The sequence below is a fragment of the Vulpes lagopus genome, chromosome 2, assembly GCF_018345385.1.
Source record: "Vulpes lagopus strain Blue_001 chromosome 2, ASM1834538v1, whole genome shotgun sequence".
NCBI lineage: Eukaryota > Metazoa > Chordata > Mammalia > Carnivora > Canidae > Vulpes > Vulpes lagopus.
In genome coordinates, this window is record NC_054825.1 from 40,540,739 (window position 1) to 40,568,413 (window position 27,675).

The following is a 27,675-nucleotide window of genomic DNA, read 5'->3' on the forward strand; positions in this document are numbered from 1 at the left end:
CCCAGGGCAATTAACACGTTTAATGCAATCCCTATCAAAATACCATGGAATTTCTTCAGAGAGTTGGAACAAATCATCTTAAGAGTTGTGTGGAATCAGAAAAGACCCTGAATAGCCAGGGGAATATTAAAAAAGAAAACCATAGCTGGGGGCATCACAATGCCAGATTTCAGGTTGTACTACAAAGCTGTGGTCATCAAGACAGTGTGGTACTGGCACAAAAACAGACACATAGATCAATGGAACAGAATAGAGAATCCAGAAGTGGACCCTCAACTTTATGGTGAACTAATATTCGACAAAGCAGGAAAGACTATCCACTGGAAAACGGACAGTCTCTTCAATAAATGGTGCTGGGAAAATTGGACATCCACATGCAGAAGAATGAAACTAGACCACTCTCTTACACCATACACAAAGATAAACTCAAAATGGATGAAAGATCTTAATGGGAGACAAGAGTCCATCAAAATCCTAGAGGAAAACACAGGCAACACCCTTTTTGAACTCGGCCACAGTAACTTCTTGCAAGATGCATCCATAAAGGCAAAAGAAACAAAAGCAAAAATGAACTATTGGGACTTCATCAAGATAAGCTTTTGCACAGCAAAGGATACAGTCAACAAAACTAAAAGACAACCTACAGAATGGGAGAAGATATTTGAAAATGACATATCAGATAAAGGGCTAGTATCCAAGATCTGTAAAGAACTTATTAAACTCAACAGCAAAGAAACAAACAATCCAATCAAGAAATGGGCAAAAGACATGAACAGAAATCCCACCAAAGAAGACATACACATGGCCAACAAGCACATGAGAAAATGCTCCGCATCACTTGCCATCAGGGAAATACAAATCAAAAATCACAATGAGATACCACCCACCTCACACTAGTGAGAATGGGGAAAATTAACAAGGCAGGAAACCACAAATGTAAATGTTGGAGAGGATGTGGAGAAAGGGGAACCCTCTTGCACTGTTGGTGGTGAACTGGTGCAGCCAATCTGGAAAACTGTGTGGAGGTTCCTCAAAGAGTTAAAAATAGACCTGCCCTACGACCCAGCAATTGCACTGCTGGGGATTGACCCCAAAGATACAGATGCAGTGAAACGCCGGGACACATGCACCCCGATGTTTCTAGCAGCAATGTCCACAGTAGCCAAACTGTGGAAGGACCCTGGTGTCCATCGAAAGATGAATGGATAAAGAAGATGTGGTTTATGTATATAATGGAATATTACTCAGGCATCAGAAACGACAAATAGCCACCATTGCTTTGATGTGGATGGAACTGGAGGGTATTATGCTGAGTGAAATAAGTGAATCGGAGAAGGACAAACATTATATGGTTTCACTCATATGGGACATATATAAAAAATAGTGAAAGGAATTATAGGGGAAAGGAGAGAAAATGAGTGGGAAAAATCAGAGTGTGACAAAACATGAGAGACTCTTAACTCTGGGAAATGAAAGGGGGTAGTGGAAAGGGAGGTGGGCAGGAGGATGGGGTGACTGGGTGACAGCACTGAGGAGGGGACCTGATGGGATGAGTACTGGGTGTTACAGTATATGTCGGCAAATTGAACTCCAATAAAAAAATATACATATAAAAAAGAAAATATGTTCTATATCATTATCCATTAGGAAAATGAAAATTAAAACCACAGTGAGGTATCAATACACACCTATATGAACTACTAAAATTAAAAGGTAAGTACACCAAATGCTGGTGAGGATCCAGAAAAACTAGAAGATTCATATATTGAATGTATAGTAACAGCCACTCTGGAAAACAAGTTAGTAGCATTTTTAAAAACCAATGCAACTACCATGCAACCTAGCAGTTGTACCCCTGGGGATGTATCCCAATGAAATGAAAATTTTCACAAAAACCTGTACATAAATGTTTATAACAACTTTATTCATAATAGATAAAAAATGGAAACAACTCAGATGTCCTTCAAGAGGTGAATGGTTAAACACATTGTGGTGCATCCATATCATGGAATACTTTACAATAAAAAGGATGACTTGTTGGTTGTTGATCCATGCAACAACAACCTGGATGGATCTGTGAAGAATTATGCTGAGTGTGAAAAGATAATCCCAAAAGGTTACATACTGTATGGTTCCATTTAAAGAATTGTTTGAAATTTGATACAATTATAGAAATGGAAAACATATTACTGGTTATGAGAGGTTATGGGAGTGGGAGGAAGATAGTGGAATGGCCATCAGTGGGCAACATGAGGGATTCTCATGATGACTAAAATGTTTCTGGTTGTGATATTTACTATTCTTTTGCAAGTGATACCATTGGGGATTCCTGGGTAAAGGGCACATGCTCTCCACATTTCTGCATTCTTTCTTTCCTTTCTTTTTTTTTGAGAGAGAGAGAGCATGCAAGAGCCAGGGAGGGGCAGAGGGAGAGGGAGAGAGAATCTTAAGCAGGCTCCAAGCTCAGCATGCATCCTGATGCTGAGCTCAATCTCATGACCCTGAGATCATGACCCAAGCCCAAATCAAGACTCAGACACCTAACTAAATGAGTCATCCAGGCACTCTTGAATTATTTCTTATAACTCCATGTAAATCTACAATTCTTAAGATAAAAAGTTTAGTTAAAAAGAAGTCTTTGAGGGTTTTATCTTTACCATTATATATTCCAGGCATGAGTAAAAAAGATACTCATGCCCAGAATATATTTAAAAACTGCTATAAATCAATAAGGGAAGAAAACAGAAAAATTCAATATAATTTTTTAAAAAGAAAAAAATTGAACAATTGAACAGATATTTAATTTTCAGAGATGTCCTAACAGATATATGAGAATATGGTCAACTCGTTTGTCACCTGAGGAACATAAATTAAAACTGCAATGAGAATTGAAAAAAAACTGCAATGATAATATTCAAAATTCAAATAGACTAATGACATATTTTGATTATGATATGAAGCAAATGAATTCTCTTACACTGCTATATTGGTACAACCATTTTGAAACATTGGTTGGTAGTACCTTAAAAAAGTGAACATATGCATACCCAATGACTCAAAAATTTCACTCCTGGATACATACCCAACACTGGAACATCTTTGCCTTTTTTTTCATTGTGTTGATATTTGCAATTATGGCCCAAAAACAATGGTAAATAAAACTAGTGTCATAATCCAAACTAAGGGGTTGGCATGAACTGTACAATAATCATTGTGTGTATTCCTCACCACTTGGAACTTATAGCAGGGAAAAATCATCATGTAAGAATGTCATTGATAAAACAGTAGAAATTATTAATTTTATTAAATCTCAATTTTTGAATATACTCTTTTTTAACAGTCTGTGTGATAAAATGGGAGCACGCATAGAGCACTTCGTCTGAATACCAAAAACACTTAATAGCTGTTTCAAGAAAAAGCAGTATGTAATTGTTAGAGTTATGAGCTAAACTAGCTGCTTTTGTCACAGAACATCATTTTTATTTGAAAGAATGATTGAAAGACAAAATTACAGTTATTATGACTTGAGTGTTTGGCAGATACTTTCTTGAAAATAAATAAAGTAAACCTGTCATCACAAATAAAGTAACCTGACACCATTTGCTGCCAAAGATAAATTGAGCTTTCAAATTTTAAATATTAGAATATTGGAAATCTTGTATCTGCCTCTTTGAGCTTAAAGTTTCCCAGTAGCTAAAAAACTTTCTTATAATATTGGTGGTGACATGAACATGGTTTTTCCATATTGCACAAGGAAACATGTCAACATTAGGGATATCTATGTAACTCAGGGAATCAGTATTCCCAAAGCATGCTAGGATGCATGTTACAAAATTATGTATGAGTGAAAATATCCATTCAAAGTGCAAAATAGATCAATACATTTCAGTGGAATGGAGGACAAAAATTTCACTGATAAAGGTTTCAAATAACCTTTAAGAAACTACTTGTTGAGTTTTGGTGTAGTATCAAAGAATGTCTAAAATTTTCTGAAAAGGCTATTAAATGGTCCTTTCTTTTTTAACTGTATATCTTCAGGGGGCTAGATTTTCTCCATATATTTCAACCAAAAAAATATATAGAATAACTGAGTGAAGAAGCAGATACAAGAATCCAGCTATCTTCTTACTAAGCCAAATAGATCTTTAAAGAGACTTGCAAAAATTTAAAACAATATTACTCTTTTAACAATTTGTTTTGAAAAATATAGTTATTCATTATAAGTTTTATTTATGTTTAAATATAATGATAGGTTTATTATTGTTATCCTTAAATGAATTAATAAAGGCATTACTTGTTAAATTTTGTTTTATTTTTTAATGTGGTAAACATCAATAGATACAGTCGACATAAACAAAAGCTTTTTGGAATCCTCAATCATTTTTAAGAGGGTAAACAGGTCCTGAGAATTAATGTTATAACACTACGGAAGTGAATGAATTACTACTTCATGAAGTTACATAGATAAATTGAACAAACACAGCTTGGAATGAAATAAGCCAGAGAAATGCATATATTCTATATTATTTCATTTACATAAAAGTAAAAATGTGAAAACCTAATGTGTGATATTAGATGCCAGGATAGTCACTACTCTGGGGAAACAAGGAACTATTGACTGGGATGGGACATGGGGTTTGGGAGTGCATCTGGGCTGTTATTGATGCTGCATTCTCTTATCTGGGTACTGGTCACAAGTTCACTCTGCCAAAATTCTTAAATCTTTCTATTCATGATTTTAACACTTTTTTCTAAGGATGTTATATTTCAATAAGATAAAAAAAGTGTTTATCAGCAAACACTCAAAAATATGAAAACAATATAATTTTAAAACTGCAGTTACAGTTTTGGAGTAGTGGGAATAGGGTGAATTCTCTCTTTTCTTTTATTTCCTTTTAATTTTTTTCCAAAAATTTCTTTAATATTGCTGTTTACACGTTTATACACATTTATAAGTAAAGCAATCCTTAGAGCATTGCAAGGACCTAAATGCTGACAAATTTGACTAATTTTACATCTAAGGCAAGAGCCCAGACTTCTTTCTTAACACGATGCCTTAGAGACATGCAGCAGGAGAACAAAACTCTTGGGGAACACTTAGACACAAAGCAGCTCCCATCAAATAGCACATGTGCCTTCTTGCCAAAAAGGGATGGGCCTTGTGTGGATATCCCCAGGGGATTAACTGGGATCAGGGCAGGGCATTTTAGGCAGGGAGACTTCAGCAAGACATATGAAAAGATATACAGACTTCCATGTTGTTCAGTGTTGTTAAATGAGAGAATGGGAAGCAGAAGGAGTAGAAGTCGAAGGACCTTGGTTCTTGGCCCTTACTAGCTACAGTATATGGGCAAATAATGTTTTTGAAATCTGGTTTACCATGTATAAGATGAGGTTCACAGTATCCCCTTGACTATTCTGAAGAGATGTTATGAAGACAGGATGAGACCGTAGACTGAAAGTGCTTTGTAAACTGAAAAGGGTCACCCAAAGAGACTATTTGTGGTAGGTCATGGATAAGATCAGTTGAAAACAGTTGGTCCAGGTGGTTTCTTCAAACTTCACAATTAAATATAATGCCGTACAAGTTAAGTTAAAAGCCATCTTTCCTCTTCAAGTAAATATCTACAATAGCAGATAAAGGGCTAGTATCCAAGATCTATAAAGAACTTATTAAACTCAACAGCAAAGAAACAAACAATCCAATCATGAAATGGGCAAAATCATGAACAGAAATCTCACAGAGGAAGACATGGACATGGCCAACATGCACATGAGAAAATGCTCCACATCACTTGCCATCAGGGAAATGCAAATCAAAACCACAATGAGATATCACCTCACACCAGTGAGAATGGGGAAAATTAACAAGGCAGGAAACCACAAATGTTGGAGAGGATGTGGAGAAAGGGGAACCCTCCTGCACTGTTGGTGGGAATGTGAACTGGTGCAGCCACTCTGGAAAACTGTGTGGAGGTTCCTCAAAGAGTTAAAAAGAGACCTGCCCTACGACCCAGCAATTGCACTGCTGGGGATTTACCCCAAAGATACAGATGCAGTGAAACACTGGGACACCTGCACCCCGATGTTTCTAGTAGCAATGTCCACAATAGCCAAACTGTGGAAGGAGCCTCGGTGTCCATCGAAAGATGAATGGATAAAGAAGATGTGGTCTATGCATACAATGGAATATTACTCAGCCATTAGAAACGACAAATACCCACCATTTGCTTTGACGTGGATGAAACTGGAGGGTATTATGCTGAGTGAAGTAAGTGAATCAGAGAAGGACAAACATTATATGGTTTCATTCATTTGGGGAATATAAAAAATAGTGAAAAGGAATAAAGGGGAAAGGAGAAAAAATGAGTGGGAAAAATCAGAGTGTGACAAAACATGAAAGACTCCTAACTCTGGGAAACAAACTAGGCGTGGTGGAAGGGGAGGTGGGCGGGGGGTGGGGGTGACTGGGTGACGGGCACTGAGGGGGGGACTTGATGGGATGAGCACTGGGTGTTATTCTATATGTTGGCAAATTGAACACCAATAATAAATAAATAAATAAATAAATAATAAATAATAAATAATAAATAAATAAAATAAAATAAAATAAAAAATAAATAAATAATAAATAAATAATTTATTTTTTATAATAAATTTATAAAAAATATGTCTACAATAGCTATAGCCTAAGGTTGTTTACATCCTTGCTCAGATATTCACTTCTAATTTCAAACTTACTCTCTATTGTTAAGTTCAGAAAATATTTATTATTCATCTACTATTTCCCCGGTACTGGAGTATAAAGATGAACCTCACATCTGGTTTTGTGGAATCTAATGGCAGAAACAAATGGTTTTCAGCTGCCATGGCTAATGTTGAGCCAGAGCTATGCACAGGATACAGTAACATAGGACCCAGCATGCACACAGAATAGGGGACCTTGTCCTGAATCATATTCAGAGAAGGCTCTGTGGTTGAGATGTTGCTTTAGCTGTATCTTAAAGGAGAGGTTTTAAATAGAAGTCCAGTGTGGTCCATTAGCATTTTTGATAACTCACTCTTACAAAAAATTGAAAGATGAATTTAATGAAGGCAAGACTTTCTAACGAAGTAGAGAGCCCCCTTAGGACACTAATATGACAGTACAAGTGAGACATCACATAGTGGAGTGAATGAAGTGGAAAAGTCAAATTCAAAAAGTATATGAAACATAAAATTGGTAGGAGTCCATGACTGCATGAGATGGTAAGAATTTCTTCAAAATTTCCTGGTTGCCTAATGAATTAAATTAGATAAATTAAACTAAGAAAATTTAAGAGTGATCAGAAGAACAAGAGAAAGAGCAAGTATAAGTGATGTGAGGACATGCTGAATTTCAAGTGTCAGAGTTACAGCTGCACCTCTCTAGAAAAGAGCTAGGTGAGATGTCCAATAGGTTGATAGATTTGTGAGTCAGGAGCAACCAGATGCTAGGCAAATCCTGAGAGACAATAAGATCCCTCATGGAGAGTAAGTACAGAGAGGACCGATGAGACAAGGTATGAGACCTAGAGAACACTAACAAAGTTCAGGCCAGGAGGAGAAAGGTTAGAGAGGTTTAAGGAAAATCAGAAAAAGACGTCATGGAAGCCAAGGGCCATGTAACCATAGTGGATGCATCAGAGAAGTCCTGTAAGATGAGGCCTGAAAATGTCCATGGGATATGTGTGCAGAAATTGGTCATTGGTAACTTCTGTGAGTTATTTCAGAGGAATGATGAGATAGCAACAAGTCAGCTAGAAATGTGCAGATAAAACAATGGAGACAAGGAGTATAAAGCAACACATTCAAGAAAACTGACTCATGAAGAAGAGAAAAAGACATGGGAGCAGAGTCACACGATAAAAGAGGAAAAACACAACTCAAGTGTATTACTAGGATGAGGGGAGCTTGGCAGTGGGTGGGAGAAGGTTGAAAAGTAAAGGAGGGCAGCCCCAGTGGCACAGCGGTTCAGTGCCACCTGCAGCCTGGGGTGTGATCATGGGGACCCGGGATGGAGTCACACGTTGGGCTCCCTGCATGGAGCCTGCTTCTCCCTCTGCCTGTGTCTCTGCTTCTCTTTCTCTCTCTGTGTGTCTCTCATGAATAAATAAATAAAATCTTTAAAAAAAAAGCAAAGGAAAGGCCCCTGATGGTGCAGGTTCTACCAGATAAGCAAGAAAGGATGGGACTGGTAGCCCAACAGAGGTCAATCTGAATAGCCCCGGAGGGAGAGACTCCTCATGCTCAGAGGTGAAGGAAAGGACCTAGCACTTTACCCCTGGCAAAGAAGTTTCCATTTGCATTATCACATTTAATGTTTAGTCTCCTGACAAATCTGTGTTGTGATTGTTCCCATTTTACAGAAGAGGAAACAGATAAGGGAAGGTGAGTGACTCCAACACAACACTCCAAGGAAGTGCAGCACCAGAAGATGACTTCTTGGACGCTGTCATCATGTGTGTCTCCCTGACTTGCATTTCCACCCCTGTGAGTCTCCACAGTGCTAGGCAAACATTACTTTCCTGTGGGCCTTTGAGACTTTTCATGCTCTGGAAAGTTGTCACACTCAGGATGTGGAGACAGGAGGTCAAGGGCAGAGGCCCATCTGCCTGGGCAGCAGTGGATGTGGTATGTCCATTAGGGACAAATTCAGAGCAGAGCTCTGCATCACTTATTGGAACTAAATAGCCTTTGCTTAGCAACTGCCTGTGTGTTAAAGAGTTTGAGAACCTCTGAAGTAGAACAAAGGGCCTCAGAAGGCTGTTTGGAGATTTGAGAGGGATGTAGATCTGGTTTAGAGACTGTGCTGTGCTCTCACAGTGTCTCCTTAGGGAAGGGTTTGATTACAGGATCCGGACCAGATCCTGGAATGGGGAATGGGGCACATCATACTGGAGGGTCACCTGTGAGTGAGCTGACCTCAGCTTGCTGGGACCCACCTCTGCCAGAGGCCCCCTGAGGCTGGCCAGCTGCTGGAGACCCTCCTGCCCACAGGACATGCCTGCTGGCCACTGATGACAGTTGTTACACTTGTTTGTTTAAAGCATCATTAGCCCTATAATCACAGATGTGTAGTCTCAAAAACACAAGGAAGGCCAACCTCTGAAGGCAGGCCCTCAGACACTGCTCAGAAACTTGGGGCCAGAATTACAGCTAGAGATCCTGGGCTCTCCAGCCAAGCACCGCACATGCCGGGTCTGGGATGTAGACTTCAGCTGGGCTGTATCTACAGTGTGCTGACGTACTGTACATCTCTTGAATCCTCACCATTTTCACTGCTAGCAATTTCTTGTAAGGAAACTGTAAGGTATGTGCACAAATATTCACAGACAAGATTTTCCACCATCCTATTTGCAGTAACACAAAGTGAAACAATGTAAATTATCAACACATGGGAGGATGGCTCATCCTTATGAGAGGGTATTATGCAGTCACCACAAATCATGCTCTCCCAAAGGACCACCATTAGCCAATATCACACCTTTGTGTCCCCTTTGGGCAGACACCGTTCTGGGCCTGGATGAATGACTTGAATAGTGGAACAAAGACTGGATTTCAGCTCCCTTTTGCCACTCTTGCCAGATGTCTTTGCAGGTAATCTATACAATTATTCACTGCAGCCCTGGTGTCAGAAAAGATTTTAATGATTTGGAACCAGGTTTTTGATGTATTGATATTCTTAAAAGGAGGTTAGAAAATCATATGCTGTATGATTGTGCGTAGGAAAGAAAAGTTAAAATACAGTATGCTAGTTAATCGTGTTGTTTGCCAAATATTTCCAGTTCTCTCATCCTGTAGGTACATGGTATGATTGTCTTGCCTGCTATCCTTCAGCTATGTGACACTATGGAGAAGTGTGCAGAAGCTCAAAGGGATCACAAGCAATGTGTTAAGTTCTTTTTTTTTTTTCCATACAGAAAGTTTTATTAACAAAGCAATGTCTGATTCCTTTGGTATTGTCTAACACTGTTTTCACATTATAAATACAGAGGAAGAGTATGGGCCTCAAAGAGGAAAATGCAGCTTATCTGGTTCTTTACAGGAAAGGTTTGCCAACCCCTATTCTATGTCATAGTACACACCCTACATAATTATATTGTTTTACCTAAACATTCCCCTATCTTTCCTTCCATATTCAACATAAAGTCTTGTTAATAATCAGTCTCCAGGTAAACACATTCTTCATAGACCTTTGAAATGCACTTCCTCCTGGGAATGGTCACCGAGTCGGAAGTGACGTGCCAGCTGAGCCCTGCAGGTCGTCCACGTAACTGGCCGCCGCCTCGGCTCGACACCTGCTCCTGGACGGGGCTGAACAGAGGAGAAGTGTGGCTCAAAGTCCGCAAGCGGCCTCACCCTGTCCCTCGCGGCTCACGGACCCACGCGGGGCCAGCAAGCGTGGCCGCAGCCAGGCCCCGCAGCCCGGGGCAAGTTCTTTTTTAATTGCTATGGCAACACTCAATGTTCTAGATTATGGCTGCTCCATGAGCCAGTGTCTGAGTGAGGACAAGCAGTCTTGTCTCTGTGCCAGAGGTGGCACAGCAGACTTCTGGCCAACTCCCACAGTACTTGTAGCACAAGTGAGAAACATGCCTTTGCTATTTAAGGACTGTTAGGTTTGGGGGTGTTTGTTACTGCAACATAACCTAATTTATCCTGAATAATACACATCCCAAATATGTTTGAATGATTATAGTGGGATGCATTAAAACACATAAAATTCATATGGATTCGTTTTTGTGATCAGTGAAAAAAAGATGGAGAGCTACAGTGAAAGCAAGTGTGGGATAAATTAAATACTCTCAGCAAAAAGCTGTTGCAATCTGAGCAAAAGATAAATAATAGGCTTAATGGATTATAGACCAAATTATAAAATAAATACAGATGAGTCCCTACTGATACAAATAAGAGATTGAATAGATAAATAATGGGGCAGAAGAGACAAATCTTCCTTAGGGAAGAATTTCAAACGATGCAGGTAGATGTTTCCCTCACCAGGAGGCCACCCTGAAGGGTGGGCTGGACTTAAGTACTTGCTTTCAAAGCATCAAGTATGGAAGGGAAACAGTAGGAACTCTGCAGTGGAGAAATCTGGCAGACACCACCACGACCATGTGATGATGTTACAAGGATGTCACATGCCCTGACTCAACACAATGTGATGAGAAGCACACTGTGATCTTCTCTCCAATGCTCCACAACCCCCAGCAATTATGAGAAAACATTAAACAAATCAAAATTAAGGCACATTTTACAAAATATCTGACCAGTGTGCCTCAACACTGGTCATGAAAAACAAGGAAAAGTCTGAGAAATTGCCACAAATTAGAGGAGCCTAAAGAGATATGATAACTAAATGTAAGTTGGTGCACTGGACTGGATCCTGGATTAGTGAGAAAGCTAGGGAAAGCAAAATAAGGTATGAGGTTTAGTTACCAGACTACCTACCGGGAAGGCACCAATGTCAGTTTCTTCACTTTGACAAACCATGGTTAATGTAAGATGTTAACAACAGGGGAAACTGGGTGAGGAGTATACAGCAGTACTGAATATGAACATGAAAAGTAGATGAAAGGTATTCCTAAATAAAGAGTGTATTAGAAAATACAATGAAATTCTCACAACCTTCCACCTAAGCCCCATCATGAGAATGAGATAGAAGATGTGAGTCACTGCTCTTCCAGTTGGACACAGGCCTACATTTCCCTTCGGTGTAAACAGCTCATTGTACTGAGTGTAATTCTCATGTTTAAAGAAATAATTTTTGGTAAATCTTGCTTCCTCTTAATTGCATGAGCCAACTACTGCATCAGACACTTAACAAAGAAATAGTAATTAATCCCCCAAATGGTGGAAAAGCAGCCTGGTGGATATATAGAAGGGTGATACTGAATTCATAAAGTCACAAATGGTATCATTCTTGAGGAATAATGTAAGGGAATTTGAAGAGTATTGTTGACAACTTGATTTTCATTTCATGAATGTATTTTTAAACTTAATCCTATGTAACATGATTCCACTGTGGGCAGTCTTCTTTACAATTTTTTAAAGTTTCTAAGTATTCACTAATAATTCCATAAAGAAAAAGCAATAATCATACTGTTTGATTTTAGTGTCAAATCTAGATTTCTTTAACCTCTTATTTTGGCCAAAGAAAAAAGAGACAGGTTCAAGTCAAACTCGGGGTAGACTCCTCTTCACCAAGACAGGAGTAAAACCAGATGTGAAAGAGACTTCCAACCCCATGGGTTTCATGATCTCATTGGTCACTCTCACTGTCACTCGCTGGTCCCCTCTTCTCCATTGGTAGGGGCTCAGAGGATGAGAGATTTGACGCCAAACGGCAGAAGAACCTGTGTCTGTGTATGCACTTTGTAGTTAACATGAAACCATCATTAATAGTCTACTCTTTCCTAGAACACCTCCTCAGGACTTCCATGATAGAGCAGAAATCCTGTGAGAACAATACTCTGAATTACAGTGGCCAGTTTCCCACCAGCCCCTTCCCAAATTAGAATAAGCTCTTTGGGGACATTGCCCATCTCTATCCCCAAGGGCCAAGCAAACAGAGGCAATTATCAGAGTTTGAGATACTGAAGTGAAACTCATAGACCCTTGTCACTCCTCCAGGCCAAATTCCCTGCAACTGGTTATTCCCTGTCTGGAGTGAGATACTCCCATGTGGTCAGGATTAAAGAGACCCATTAGGGTCAATGGCAACACTTTCCAGTCTGGCCCTGACATCCCCTGTACTTTAAACCCATCTGAAATTCAATATTTTCCTGGTTGTGAAATATTTAATAAAGTTTTTCTGCTATGCCTTCTGTGAATAAGGCTGATGCATCTACTTTTAAATATAAATCCTTGGTGCACACTTGTTTGGGTTGCCTGACAAAAGCAATTAAATGCATTCCTTATTTGTGGTAAGTCATATATGATATCTACATGTGCCCCCATCAAATATTCACAGCCCAATTTGAAGAAGGGGTGTAAGAGCAAGGTGTGGTCACAGTCAAGGGGTCTTTGCAGGATATCTACTTAGATGAGTTGGGCTAGGAAACACTCTTCAAGTGCCCAGATAATTGCACTTTTCTCTGCTATGGAGCCATAGCCCCTGGATTCTTAATAAATGTCAAGCAATACCAGAGTAATAATCATATTTCCAGCAATGATGACAAACAACTGGCACTGAGAGTGGCTGAGGAAGGACCAGATCACCACAGCTCAAGTCATCTCTCATTAAATTCACTCACATATTAATTTCTAAGATGAATAGTGGTTTCTAATTTGTCTTTTTTGAACTGTGATGTGTTTTTTTATAAAGATTTTATTTATTTATTCATGAGAGAGTGGAAAAGAGAGAGAGAGAGGCAGAGACACAGGCAGAGGGAGAAGCAGGCTCCATGCAGGGAGCCCAACGTGGGACTCGATCCCGGGACTCCAGGTCCACGCCCTATGCCGAAGGCAGGCACTTAAACCGCTGAGCCACCCAGGCTGCCCCATGAACTGTGATGTTTTTATTAAATTCAATTGTCATGAGTACATGGAACATGACTACTTAAAAAAAAAAAAAACCACTCCAATGTAACAAAGGACAAAAGCTTTGGAATTCTAGGTACTGGGCCTTCTCAAGGGAGCCACTATCTCTCCTCTTTGCCTCCTTCTTGGGTGTCAGGGCCTCCACCAGGCTCAGACAGAATGGAAGTGTGAGAGAAGAGATGGCTGTTGGTGAAGCCTCCAGTCTGCTGCTTTGTTAGGGCAGCATGGGCAAGCTCATACACCTTCTTTCACTCCAGATAATGCCTAGCACAGAGACAACCTACACACTGCAACTAACATTTCAGAGACAGAAAACAAATGGGAGCCACAGTTTACCAGAAGATTCCTTCTTTAGACTTTAAGAAGAGACAGGCCACCTTGGCCAGGACTATCCTGCCACTGCCTGCCTGTGGAGCAGAATCCTTGGCCTGAGCTTTCAGGGGGTCCCTGGCTGCAATGCAAGCCCACAGCAGGAGTTACCTGAGGGCAGCCCTGACCATACTCCTGTCCTCCTTGATGCTGCACACATCTGCTCACCTCGGCTCTCTTAGGGGCTATACCAGGACCAGCCAGTAGGCATCTGCCATGGTTCAACACCAACCCAACCCTCTCCCTTAGGCTGGGTCCTCACAGGAGTGGCCATCTGTAGAGAGCTGTGGCTACGCAGGGTCACAACCAGGCTGGAGAGGGCTTGGCAGGCTTTCAGAAGGGACAGGATTTTTAAAGTCCAGGAGAAGCAGTTGGTCCTATGGAAGGGGGAGGCTCTTAGGGGAAGATAGGCCCACATGTGCCCAAGGGTACAGATGGGAGAAGACAGATGGGAGATGCATTATAATAAAATATGGAAATGGACCTAATTTGCAGACCATGCAGGATGGGGGCGAGGGAAAAAAGTAGTGAGGTCAGGTTTCTTGCAGTGTGGTTGTGGGTCTGAGTCTTCTCCTGGACAGTGTGGCAGTACATGCTGGTTTTTGATCAGGGACATGACATGGTCAGATTGGATTTTTTTAAAACTCACAATTAGGGTGGCAAATAGATGCAGGGCAGGGCCATCTGCTTTGTTCTCCCTGTTCTCAAGCACTTCCACCTCTTGGCAGAAGGGTTGTTGATGGGTGGGCATAAAAGTATGAACTAGGTAGCCCCTGCTCCACAATGGCATCCAGAAAGCTAGAGCACAGTGTAGATGCTTGAGTGTAACTCTTTATAGACTATGTGTTTATGGTCTTAATTCCCCAGGAATTTGCTTTCTTCTCTTATTATTATTTTTCCTGATCTCATTTCTTTATTACATGCATCCTCATCTCAAGTTACCATAAATCCTCTGGGGAATGAAAAAAGATATAAAGAAATACATGAAATTAAGACAAACTGGATATTCTGGTAATGCCAGGCTGGCAGCTGAGCCACAAGGCAGATGGTCACAACTGTCCTGCATCTGGAGGGGCCCCTTCCTCACTACCAATATTCCCTTGCATCCTTCCTCTTCCTCCTCATCTCAGCTCAAACTTCTCCAAAAAGCCCAAGTGAGGCCTTCTTTCCTATGGGCACATCCTGAACCTTAACCTCTTCAAAATGTAATTATTTCACCCCCCCGCACCCCCACTAGAAGGCAGGATTCCCAGGTCCGGGACTGGGTCAGTATCCACTGGCCTTAAGCCAAGGGCCAGGGATACACGAGAGGAAATCAATGAATGTGTGTAGAACTTTGAAAGAGGGAATGCCTGGAGAAGAAACGGGTGCTTAAGGAAGAGAGAGACGTGGAAATATAGATGCAGAGGAAGTCATAGACGCCCACATGTCATCCAATCCTCTAGAGAAGCTGGAATGGCACTTGACAACTGATTCCTGCCACCCTTCTGGACCAGTCTCTCCCGTTTGGGCTCCATGCTCCATTTATATGGACCTCTCTCTGTCCTCAAATATACAAACTCATTCCCACCAGGGAGCGTTGTCAATGGCTGGATCTGTTTCTAGAGTTCACATTCCCCAGATGCTGGATGGTTCCTCTTTTCCTCTCACTTTATCACTTCCAACCCACAGTGATCACGAGGCAGTCTCTAGCACATCATCCATCTCCTCCAGATTATGTCTCACTAGCTCATACTTTCTCATCTATTTCCTTTCGCTTATAGCCTGTTTCCTGAAACCAACAGCAGTTCCTAGACAGAGAAGTCCATGAGTCTGGGACCATCAGTTCTTACTGATTGGACACATACTCATTCAATTGCACTTTGGTTTTACTAAACAACCTCAGCTGCTCCCTTTGTCACTCCTACTTATAACAGTAAATCAAGCCAACACCTGAGGACCTCTGAACCTTTCTCCCAGGCCCCCAGAACCCAGACTGCCATGCTTCCTTCTGCTGTCCCCACTCTCCGTCCTGTGTCAGGCCGCAGAGCCAAGTTTACACCAACCCCCATCGACAATAGCAAAGAGAAGATTTCAGAGCTTCCTGTTCTGAGACTTTGAAACACTTTTTTAATTAACCAAAATGGCTTCTCATAATAGATGGGTCCCAGGGCGAGAACGCGGCTGTAACTCACGTGGCAGGCGCCTGGCGGCCAAGCTGGGAACAAGCCCTAGCGGGTTGTGAATGGCAGCAGCGCCTAGGGAGGGCCCTGCACTCCTCCACTCCACGACCATCTGCCGGTTTCTCATTATATAGTTTGGGATACTCTGTCTTGTGAACTCAAAAGCATTTTTTTGTTTTGATGAATAATATTTATGTTTTAAAAACTCAAATTTAGAGAAGTAAGCAAAAATGTGCTTCCCCCATTCTTGGGTCATAATTTTTCAAAATTGAAAGCATTTCTCAGGATTATAATACCCTCCCCCAAACACCATATCAGTTTTTGTAATGCAGGTATGTCTCATGCTAGGAAATCTAACATACAAAAATCCGAAACTCAAAATAGATTCCTGGGTATAAGTTACCTTTAAAGCAAAGGACTATATTCAGTTTTCAAAAGGATTCAACCCAGGATTCCTTTAAAATGCCTAGTTCCTAAATTAATTTCAAATCTGTTTCAATTTACAAAATCTTGACCTATACATATTTTGTTTAGAAGCTCATCTACTATTATTCTTCTTAGATACCATCTAAGTAGGGAGATCAATAAACAGCATAAGGATTCTTAAAATATGGGGTTGTGAGTTATTCTTCTCTATATTTTTAGTGAGGAATGCTAGGTCTATTCAATAAATTCATGTGATATTGAATTGCACAGGAAGAAGTATTTATGTACATTAAGATATCGTGCATTGAACTGCTGACTTGGACTTTGAGTTACTTTGAAAGAGTCCTCCATGACACCCATCACAAATGGCATACACAGCCTGATTTTGTAATAAAAATACTACAGTAGGGAAAGAAATAAAATCAGAAAATAACTAACAGAAGGAAGTGAGAAGATCTAGTTAACTTTTTCAGACTAGATGTTGCTATTTGGATAGACATCTCTGGAGAAGAAATGGAGCATTTGTCCCTAAAGACTTTTCAAGCATAATTTAGATTCAGTGCACTTTTTAACGGGCAATGGTCAGGACCTGATGTTGAGCATATTCCATCAATTTGTGGAACTTGCATAGCTTCAGTGCCGGCTCTCTTAGAGAAGGTTCAAGCTATCATCTGGCTGCCAAAATCAAAGCAACTTTAGCCCATTTCTTGTGAGGCTGAATGATCAGAAAAGCACTCAGAGGTGGCTTTAGGCCGTTGTCAGGTGGTAGAGCCTTTGGTATAATGGTGCACTTGTGCAGCACGGTGACACTGTCTTCCCTTCGTGCTGGGTGCAGGTGAGGAAATGTGTGATTAGCAGGAGGCTAGACCCTAAGCCAGCCATGGGATGAAGTGAGTTACTGTTGGTATTAATTATTCAATTGTCGGGTGAACTTTGCATTATTAGGAAGTCATGCTAGAGAAGACCACATTTTAAAATAAGTTTTAGGAATAAACAGTTGAGAGGAAAATTCTGGCAGGGAAAATTCTGTTCACTGAGGTGGGTGCTTGCCGCCTATTTGAAGAAGGTCAGCATCATCTGATTTTAGCAGTGGGATCCCGTGGTCAAGCCAAGGTCTCCCCTAGCCTAGCCACTATCTTTTACATGAATGGGAAAAAAGGAATCCCTTCTGGAATGACAAATGAGAACAAAGACACAGACCACACTACAGCTCACAGCTTGCTGGCAGAACTGGGACAGAAGTCAGGGCCCACCCCCCAAAACTGCCTATTTCTATGGAGGGCCCTGTGTGGGTTTCCTCTGGCATGAAGCTACTGCTTATCATAGTTCAGCCAGCCTCATGTCCACCAAATGCACTTGTACCATGCTACCTGTCCTCCACCTGACCCAGGAGACCAGCCTCTCTCTGCTTGGACTATGGGATGTCTGCACTAACATTGATGAGCAGCTGGTGGGTTCAGCAGGCTCTATTCATGGCCAAAACCTGAAGTTGATCCTTTCAAAAGAACAAGGGGCAGTCTCTCTTATGCCACTGTATTCTCTCTGCATTTACCTGAAATCCCATTCACACAAAACTGAGGGGCCTGAATCTGGCAACACCTAAATCCGACCCCGGAAAAATCATCCAAAAAGTGATTGGGATGTTCAATATCATCAGCAGAGACTTTTCCTCCTCGTTAAACAGGTGACATCAACTCAACAGTGTCTTCATGATACAACATGGTAAAGGTGGACATCCCACCCACTGAGCTCTGACAATAAACTGTGAGTTTTTTTAAAAAGAAATTTATTTATTTTATGAGAGACACAGAGCACAAGAGAGAGGCACAGACACAGGCAGAGGGAGAAGCAGGCTCCATGCAGGGAGCCAGACGTGGGACTCAATCCCAGGTCTTCAGAATCACCACCTGGGCTGAAGGTGGCACTAAACCACTGAGCCACCTGGGCTGCCTAAACTGTGAGCTTTGATAAAACATGGGTACTTGGTGGGATGAGCACTGGGTGTTATGCTATATGTTGGCAAATTGAACTCCAATAATAATAATAAAAAAAATGTGATTCCTTTAAAAAAAGGGGGGGGGAGGGCTTTCCAGGATTCATTTGAGATTGTTCAAAAAGTGAGAATTTTGGAGAATTGGGTATGGTGGCTTCTGTCTTGGGACCCTCTTTTCTAGCAAATGTCTGGAGACTCTGATGTTTCAGGAAGTGTCCTAACCTGATTAGGTTGCTGTATTTAGCACAACAGTTATATCCCATTATAATAAATTAAGTTATACTATTTCATCAGAAACCAAGGGGCTGCCCTCAAAAGCAGAGAAATGTGAACTTGCAACTAAGTATGGCTGGGTCACAGGTTTGATCCGTGCGGCTACCCTCATTTCCTATGTATGGAGGTGCATGTGTGTGACCTGCTCTCAGCAAGCCACTGATTGCATTCCCTGAACCTAACCTGATGGAAAGAATACATTAAAATATTTGACCTAAAATACCTTTAAAGGGCAAAATCAGCTAGAGATTTAAGTTATAGAAAGTTTTCAAGGAAAAAAATCAGTTGTGGTATTTTTAAACACAGAAGTCACAAACAAACCAACATATTAAATAAAATGATCAATTAAGAACAAAAGCATAAAGCACAGTAGCAAACACATCAACTAAACACTCTGTATCATACAAGTACTACAACCTGGCGATGATTCAAACGCTGAACAACAGGATGGCAACTTTAATATATACCACTAATAGCAAAGTGTCTGCTTTTATTGAAGAAAAAAAAACAAAAACTATGTTGCTCTAAGCAGTTTGGAAATGAATATGTAATTCAAAACTTCCCCTGTGCATATAATTGCATACTAATTTACATTTTAATTACTTCCTAAGAAATCAAAGGCATTTGTTGACTGTAGAACATAATGTCAACTTCATGGTGCACTGTTGGTGGATGCTTAATGAACTTAATTAGATAATTAGTGATGTTAATTATCCTTCTATTATGAAGATAAGGATGTCTCACAAATGATGCACTTGGTAAAGAAACATCATTAAAGGTATCAGTGTTTGCTTTGTTCATTTACTTCTATTCTTCAAACTCCTGTAACAAGGACTTTTGACAGACTAGTAACATTTGAGATTCCCTTTAAATGGAAAAAGAAAAGCCACTGTCTCATCTGCCTGTGATTGTCCTTCCCCCTTGTTCTGGATAATAATGCTGTGTGGGTGCTGCTGCCACTCTTTCGAATCCTCTGCTGTCAGGACCTATCATCCAGTTCACTTCTGGTACGGAGTTCCTTGTTCCAGCTAACTCCTTCCTGGCTTCCTCTCAATGATAATGTGATGAGTGGGTTCTAACATCAACTGTTTGAAGAATGGTCTGTGTGTGTATGTGTGTGCGCACACATGTGCAAGTATGTCAAGGGAATAGTGGGAACAAGAGAGAGCACGTGGTTGGCTGCCAGACCACTTGAAAAAATCCTAAAGGACAATTCATGCACAGGCACACATGCTTGCACACACACTTGCACACATGCACACGTGTGCACAGGTATTGCCCAGCCTGGCTGCATTCCCATGACCCTACGATGCTGTATCCCTACCTCCATCACCTGGATACCTTGCTTCTGTGGGAAGGTCTATTGTGACTGTGGTGTTGGAACACCACTTCCTACAAGACCAGGGCCATGATTCATGCTACATAACGTTAGCTGCAGTGAAAAAGGAAACTTCAATGGTTTAAGAAAAAAGATAGTGTGGGACGCCTGGGTGGCTCCAGTTGAGTGTCTGCCTTTGGTTCAGGGCATGATCACGGGGTCCTGGGATTGAGTCCCACATCCGTCTCCCTGCAGGGAACCTGCTTCTCCCTCTGCCTATGTCTCTGCTTCTCTCTCTCTCTCTCTGTGTCTCTCATGAATAAATAAATAAAATCTTTAAAAAAAGAAAAAGAAAAAAGATAGTGGACCTCATCATTTTTCTTTTTCTTGCTCCCTAATACCTCCACAATGAAGCATAATGGAAGTCCTTTCTGGAAATACTTGTAGTCCAGACATACCATGAAGGGCTCTCAGGCCAAGCTGGCAAGAGGGACGCTATTTTTAGGGTCAGTTATCTCTGGAAAAGCATCAAGAGAGAGTAAGTCACTGGCAGCCTTGCCCACAGCAATTATAAAAAGCCGAGATTCCATTTAGCAGAATGCCATAATCATACTCACATCCATAGAGGGATTTACACTTCTCAAAGTCTCTTTTTAAATCATACTTTCATTTGTTTCTGAATGGTTTTATTCCTCTAACACATAGTCCCATTTAATTACTTGTTCACAAGACTTTTCCCACCACTGAACACAATGGGGTTTTCCAACAACACAGCACTGTGATTTCTCACCAAGTGCCTAATTTCAGGTTTTCTGGATCACTCTTCCCTTTCCTATGATTTCCAGTGGCTTTGTCCCTCCAGCTCTTCTCTTGATTTGCTGACAGAGGCTGTCTGCCTGCCCTTCTGCTGTGCCGGTGAGAAGGCACTATCAGGATTGCACCTCTCTACATCCTCTGACCTAATTTTAGAAGTCCTCATGTGTCTTAATCCCTGTACCCCCCCCCCCCCCCCCCCCCCCCGCCTCAGTTTAGGCCACCTGCTTCCACACATCCTCTTAAAGGCATATTCATCGGGGAAACCCCTTTCTCTTTTGTCCTCAAACATCATGTGAATTTACAACAAGTTTAAGTAGAAACAATTCAAGTGACAACCTTCTAAATTTCAGATTTTTAAAATTCCCTACAGCCTCTTACAATTTTTTTTTTTTTTTTTTTTTTTGCTTAAACTCTTACAGTAGAGAGATTCTAGAAGCTCCGAGTTCTGTTTTCACAGTTGCATTGTAACTTCCTTGGCTGTTACCCACTACTCCACCACTTACTTGCCTTCATGTCAGAGCCCATTTCTATTTTCAAAAATCTCTTCTTGGCCCTGGAGTGAGTGGGGGCAGGTGAGTGACTGCTGAGGCTTCTATGGTAAGTGCTATTTATTCCCTGAACTCAGAAGTGCTGAAGCACCAAACTCAAAAGCATTATGTCTTCGTCACTCCCTACCCTCCTTCTGGAAGCAGGGGCATGGAGTTCTCTGAGGCTCCTTGTACTTCCAGCCTCAGCAAGACCAAAATCACAGAGCAGCAGAAGAGGAATACAATCATGCCAGAAAGAACATGCCAGTTCCATCGGGAACTGCTCAATTGCTCCCACAGAGACTGCTAAAGCCTTCCCATTCTGCACACTTGTTTCCTTTTCTGCAATTTTTATTTGGGCTTCATGATTTCTTTAAAGAGAAAAATAAGTATACAGAAACACTTATGCACGAGATGATATAATGTCTGGGATGTTGCTTCAAAATTATTCTGCGCAGAGGAGGAAAGTGAGTAGTGACAGAGATGAGACAAGATTGGCCATGAGTTGAACACTGTGGATGTGAAGTAATGAATAAACACATGAGGATTCATCTTATTATTATTTTCTCTACTGCTGTATATGTTTGAAATTTTCCACAGTGATTTTTAAAAGAGATAATGGGTGCCATGCTCAGAGTTGAAGGTCAGAATGACATTTCACTTGCCATGGACGCCAGCCAGGGCTGTGGTTCATACAGCTGTCACCCAGTTGCTGGCCTCAGCCAGCCTCTCTTCCTCCACCAGGGGCAGGACCACTGTGTGTAGGGGCCTGGGATGGGGGTCCTGGGCACACATTCAGAGAGGTAGCCTCTGGACTCCGCAGCCACCTTGCTTACACAAGTGTCCAGTCTCTGAGATCAAGGTTCCCACTCATGGGCACTGATGGTCTTAGAGAAGGCCCTACTGTACCTGGTGGGCAGGGGGCTCACCCACAGGAAAGCTGTTAGAGACCAGAGACGCTGGAGCAAATGTGTCGTGCTTTTGTGCCCTTGTCAGGGCAGGCCTAGAACTCCTGTGAAGAGCTTGTCTTTGATACTTTAGCAACTGAGGTGTATCACCCTCTGGCTGTGGTGCTTTCTCACCCCTTTTATTAATTCTCATACAGCCCTGGCTTCCCTACCTGAACCATTTCAACTTTGAAGATGGCAACAGGAAGCTTGCTCAGCTATCTCCAAAGGCCATAGAAACATATGGACCCTGGGCCTGGCCCTGCTCCAGAGGGTCTTACTCCTTAATAAGCCCCTAAACTTTGCTTGGAGGCAGGAGTGTGCACCTTCCTCCGCAGGTGGGATCCACCTGGCCCCTTCATGAAACAGCTGTCCACACATGTACTGCTGATCCCAGGAGGAAAATGGGGTAAAATCCAACTCACGCTTTGCTGTAACAAGGCACAGGTCAGGCAGAGAGGCTCCACTCCCACCCTTTTACAGGCTAAGTGGCCCCGAACTTTCAACTCCCTTCCTATGGCTTGTTCTTCCCCATTCTCTGCAGATCCAACAGAACCATGCGAATCACATACCTCCCACACCTGCCACACTCCAGCAGCATCCTTTCTCCTTACTGCCTGATTATAAAGAGAGGGAGGCAAACAATAAGAGACTTTTAACTCTAAGAAACAAACTGAGGGTTGCCAGAGGGGAGCTGGCTGGGGGATGGGGTAACTGGGTGATGGGCACTAAGGAGGCATTTGATATGATGAGCACTGGGTGTTGTATGCAACTGATGAATCATTAAATTCTACCGCTGAAACTAATGATATACTATATGGTAACCAAATTGAATTTAAATGAAAAAAAATTTTAAAGTAAAAGGCCAGGGCCCTGTCCATGGCAGCACTCTTCTTTTGTTCATCCCAGCCTTAGGTAAACAGAATTCTCTTGGGTGTTTTTTGATTTCCACTGCTCCAAACCCTGTCTCTTCAGCCTCCGTTATCTCCCACCTAAATGAAGCCACAACCGCCAGCCTTACCTCTCCCTCCCTCAGGGTCTCTAACCTCCAGTCTTACCCCCACATACAGAAATGTACCTCCCCCCCACTACTTTAATCCTCACTTCGTGTATAACTAGCGTGAGCTATAGTGTCCTCCCTGCAGCCTACAAGGGACTTTGACCATCCCCCCTGCTCACAGGCCTTGCCTCCACTCATCCTCACGGCCCCTTGCCAACCAGCCCCTCGCTCTTGTGTCCTATGTGCCTATTTTCTGTTTGCTAATGCTTTTTCTTCAAAAAAGAAAAAGAAAAAAAAGGAGCTTCCATACTATGTATTTTGGAATAATTCCAAATTTACAGAAATGTTACAAAGATAGTCCAGAGGTTCCTGCCAACCCCTCACCTACTTTTCTGTAATATCAGCATACACTGTCATGGTGTATCTGTCAAAGCTAAGAAACCAGTATGAGTTGTTGGTGTTTTCTCAACTTATTTTTCAACAAGAAAGTCTAAAACTGAGTTGGCAAGTGGCACATAGGGCTGTGAGAAGGAGCGACTGGCCGGGGTACATATTCTGGGTTGCTCAAGGCTGAAGGTGGACATGATGAAACAGCTTCCAGGACACCAGAGTTGGCCTCTCGTGGCTTCAAGGGGGCCCAAGGTCCCAACCCCTGTGGGACAGGCTGACTCTTACAGCCTTCTTCTTTCTTTTCTTTTTCTTTCTTTCTTTCTTTTTTTGCAGCCTTCTTTCACCCCAGGAAAGGCCATGACTCGATAGTCCCAACCCAGAGGGGACTGTGATGGTGTCAGGAGAAGAAAAGGAAGAAATAACACCCATCATTTCAGCCTTGCCTCAAAGTTCAGCTCACCTGCCAAGAGGAAGACATTTTCTACTGAAAACAAAGATAGGTGAGAGGAATTAGGAATGGTGCATCATATGTCTCACTCTGAGGAACAATTTATCAGTGCTACAGAGCTGTCAGCTGCTGACATGATAAGGAATAACACCAAATGAATAATGTTTCCTCCAAAACCAACTCCTTTAATTACAAGCCTCTTCTTTCCTGAAGAGAGACAGAAGATGCAGAAACACCAATTTCATGCACTTGTGCCTGAATAATGTCTCCATGCTGCTTTTTCCAGATGGCGACCTTCTCACTGGAGGGACTAATGATGTAGGCATATTTAGGCAAAAACCAATAATGGAGTCTTTAACCTTCAACAACAAAAAGCATGTTGTACAAAATGTTCCTTGGGATACATTAGAAAATATCAATTACATTGCTCACTGAGGTGTAATCAGCTGTAATAATCAAAATTAATTTTTAAAAATAATTAAACAGACCCCAGGGCAAATAGTTGATGCTCTTCTCCTATGACATCACAGTCTACATATGTACCTGAGAAGTTGTGCCTTCTGTTAGCAACAAAGGCATCTTGTGAGGATGAGTGATGGATGTGGGATTTGAAGGCTGCTGAGTTTCATCTTAGCAAAAAGAGGGAAAGTATTTTATGCCATCACTCCAAGCAGTGCCACACACATTCTTTAAGAGCCTCCTATGTACCAGGCACTGTACCCAGCCCAGACCAAGTCACTGGTGTAGTATGCTCCAAAGCAGACATTAATTTTTAAAATTAAAACATAGTCCACTTTGTTTCAAAAATAATTTGTCTTTTAGAAGTCTCCTAGTTAATATAAACTGAAAAAAAGGATGAATAAATTATTTGAAGATCATGGTGGCTCCAAAAGGAAGAAAGAAACAAGAAGAGGGGTGTGCGCATGTATGCATGTATTCATGTGCATATGTTTTGCAGAAATTTATGGCACCAGGTACATGCAGTTACAAGAGCTGGGCCATGGTTACATCTAAGTGCCCAGAAATGTAACAGTGACAAAAGTCCTGTTGTTGATGAGTTGCTCTGGAAAAGCACAGTTCTTCCTGATGGTGAGTTCTTCCTGATGTCCCCAGGGGCTTCCCTCTGTCCACTTCAATCCAGCCACACTGGTCTTTGCTGCCTTTGAACACCTCAGCATATGCCGGTCTCAGCTTTTTGTCTGATGGTCGTCTCTGCCTGACCACCGCTTTTCCAGAGAGTCTCTTTCTTATTTCTCTGCTCCTATGCCTGCCTTCCAGAGAGGGCTTCTAACACCTTTATCTAAACAGCCACCCTCTCAGGGGTTGGCGCCTGCCTTTGGCCCAGGGCGCGATCCTGGAGTACCGGGATCGGGTCCCGCATCGGGCCCCTGGCATGGAGCCTGCGACTCTCTCTGCCTGTGTCTCTGTCTCTCTGTCTCTCTCTGTCTCTCTCTCTCTCTCTCTCTCTCTCTCATGAATAAATAAACAAAATCTTTTAAAAAATAAAAATAAAAAAATAAAGAGCCACCCTCTCACACTTACCCTGCTCAATTTTTCCTCGTTGCTAATTGCACCATCCATATTTACAAATGATCTATCTGTTTTTTTTGTTTATCTTCATCCCTTAAAATGCAGTTTCCATGAAAGCAGAGAATATGTCAGATTTTCTCTCTTCTGTAACCTCAGTGCTTACAGTAGGGTACAAAGCAAGCACTTACTAAATATTTGTTGAGTGAATGAGTAAATGAATGGAGACCTCAACTGTTGCAGAAGACAGTATCTTCAGCAGCCTGCCTTCACCAAAGACAGAGCCAATTTAAAATACTTTTGCCTCCAGATCTTTCAGTGTGAGCTTGGAGCAAACTGTTACAAGCCATTTACAGACCTACATGGCTTTAAACATTGCAATCTATTTCAGCTTCTTTCAGATGACTCATTTCTCAACCAATCTTCCCAGGACTCAGAGGCAACTGAGTCCAATGACAATGACCCAGGAAGGGGAGGGGGAGTGGTGAGAGGCACATCAATAGTCTACAAACGTTCCTATACAAATGTCCATGCTTAGCAACCCAGCCATCCCTTCCTTGGCCTCCACAGCCTGACTAAATTGATCTCCTGGGAAAAAAAAAAAAGCTGACTTGGTCAAGGGACTTCACCAAGAAGTTGCAGGGTAAAGCCAGAGGAAGATGTCTGGCCCCCTCTTGTCACAAGTGGCATTGGTCAGGAGCAAGTGCCTGGGCACAGGTGGGGATGCTCCAGCTTCTGGGACTCAGCACAGCTTTATCACCTGTGAGATGGTCCTCCCTTTGGCAGAGAGAGTGATAAGGGAAGATGGAATTTTGAAAATGGCCTTCCATTTCTAAAGCACTTGCAGTTTCCAGTTTCCAAGCACTTCCACAGATTCTAGTGCAAACAAAGCACAGTCCCAGTTGTAAGATCAGGAATTGAGGCTGTGAGAGGTCACATAGTTGCCTAAGGTCATGCTTGGCAGTATAGAGACAGGAGATCCTCTCTTCACACTGCCATTTCCTGGCTAAAAAGCCCTTGGGTTTTCTTTTTCTTTTTTTTTTTTTTTAATATTCAGTTTCCACAACTATACAAGGGGGCTGATAATAGCTGTGACACAGCTGTTATGAACCTAAGTGAGTTGTTCGCACACTTGGTCAGCCAATCAATAAGCTGACTGAGCAGTGTTTTCCACAAGGCAACAGGCTGAGAACACAGCCTACCCTCAGTTCTGAACACCAGGTGGCCAGACAGCCCAGTCAAGTTCATTTTCTGTCTTCCCTTCTTTGTTGGGCTCTTTCCCCAGATGTCCTAAATCCTCTTGTTTCTGTAACTTGGAAAGAGGAAAGTCTCCTTCCTTCCCCAGGCTGCCTAGGCAGTTGCAGGCAGCCTTTGCTCCTCTCTTCTCCCCAGCATCTGACCACAGTGCCCTCCCATGTGGCCATAGTGGACAACAGAGCCATGGGGACAGCGGAGCCCATATTCTGAGCAGGTGGGATTTAGAGTCAATCTCACTTTCCAAAGCTACATGGGCTGAGAGCTCCTGTTGTGGCATGTGTCTATCAACCAATTATTTCACCTCCCTGGGGAGCCCCTTCCCACAATCTCCCACAGTTATCTGTTCCATTGTAGAGATAAGGAGGTGAAGATTCAGGGAAGTTAAGTAAATAACCCAAGTCTCCTGACCCTAAGGTCATGTCTATTCAATGACCACAAGCTACCTCTGAAAATAAGTCAGTGACTCCAGCATTAGAATATGACAGTGTTCTCCCAAAAGAGCCTCAGCAATATTTCTAGTCCTACATGTTCTTGCACAACCTTGCCACTTCCCCACCAGAAGATTGAGTCTATTTCCCTCCCCCTTGAACCTAGGCAGAACTCTGTGCCTGTCTCAACCAAAAGAATGCAGCAGAGGTGAAGCTAGGTCACGGAAGACA

General features: G+C 42.0%; 1 protein-coding gene across 3 annotated transcripts in view; it reads right to left on the reverse strand.

Moving 5' to 3' along the window:
- The window catches only part of WDFY4 (WDFY family member 4), a 288,429-nt gene that overhangs the window by 117,219 nt on the left and 143,535 nt on the right, over positions 1-27,675 (reverse strand). The window lies entirely within an intron of this gene.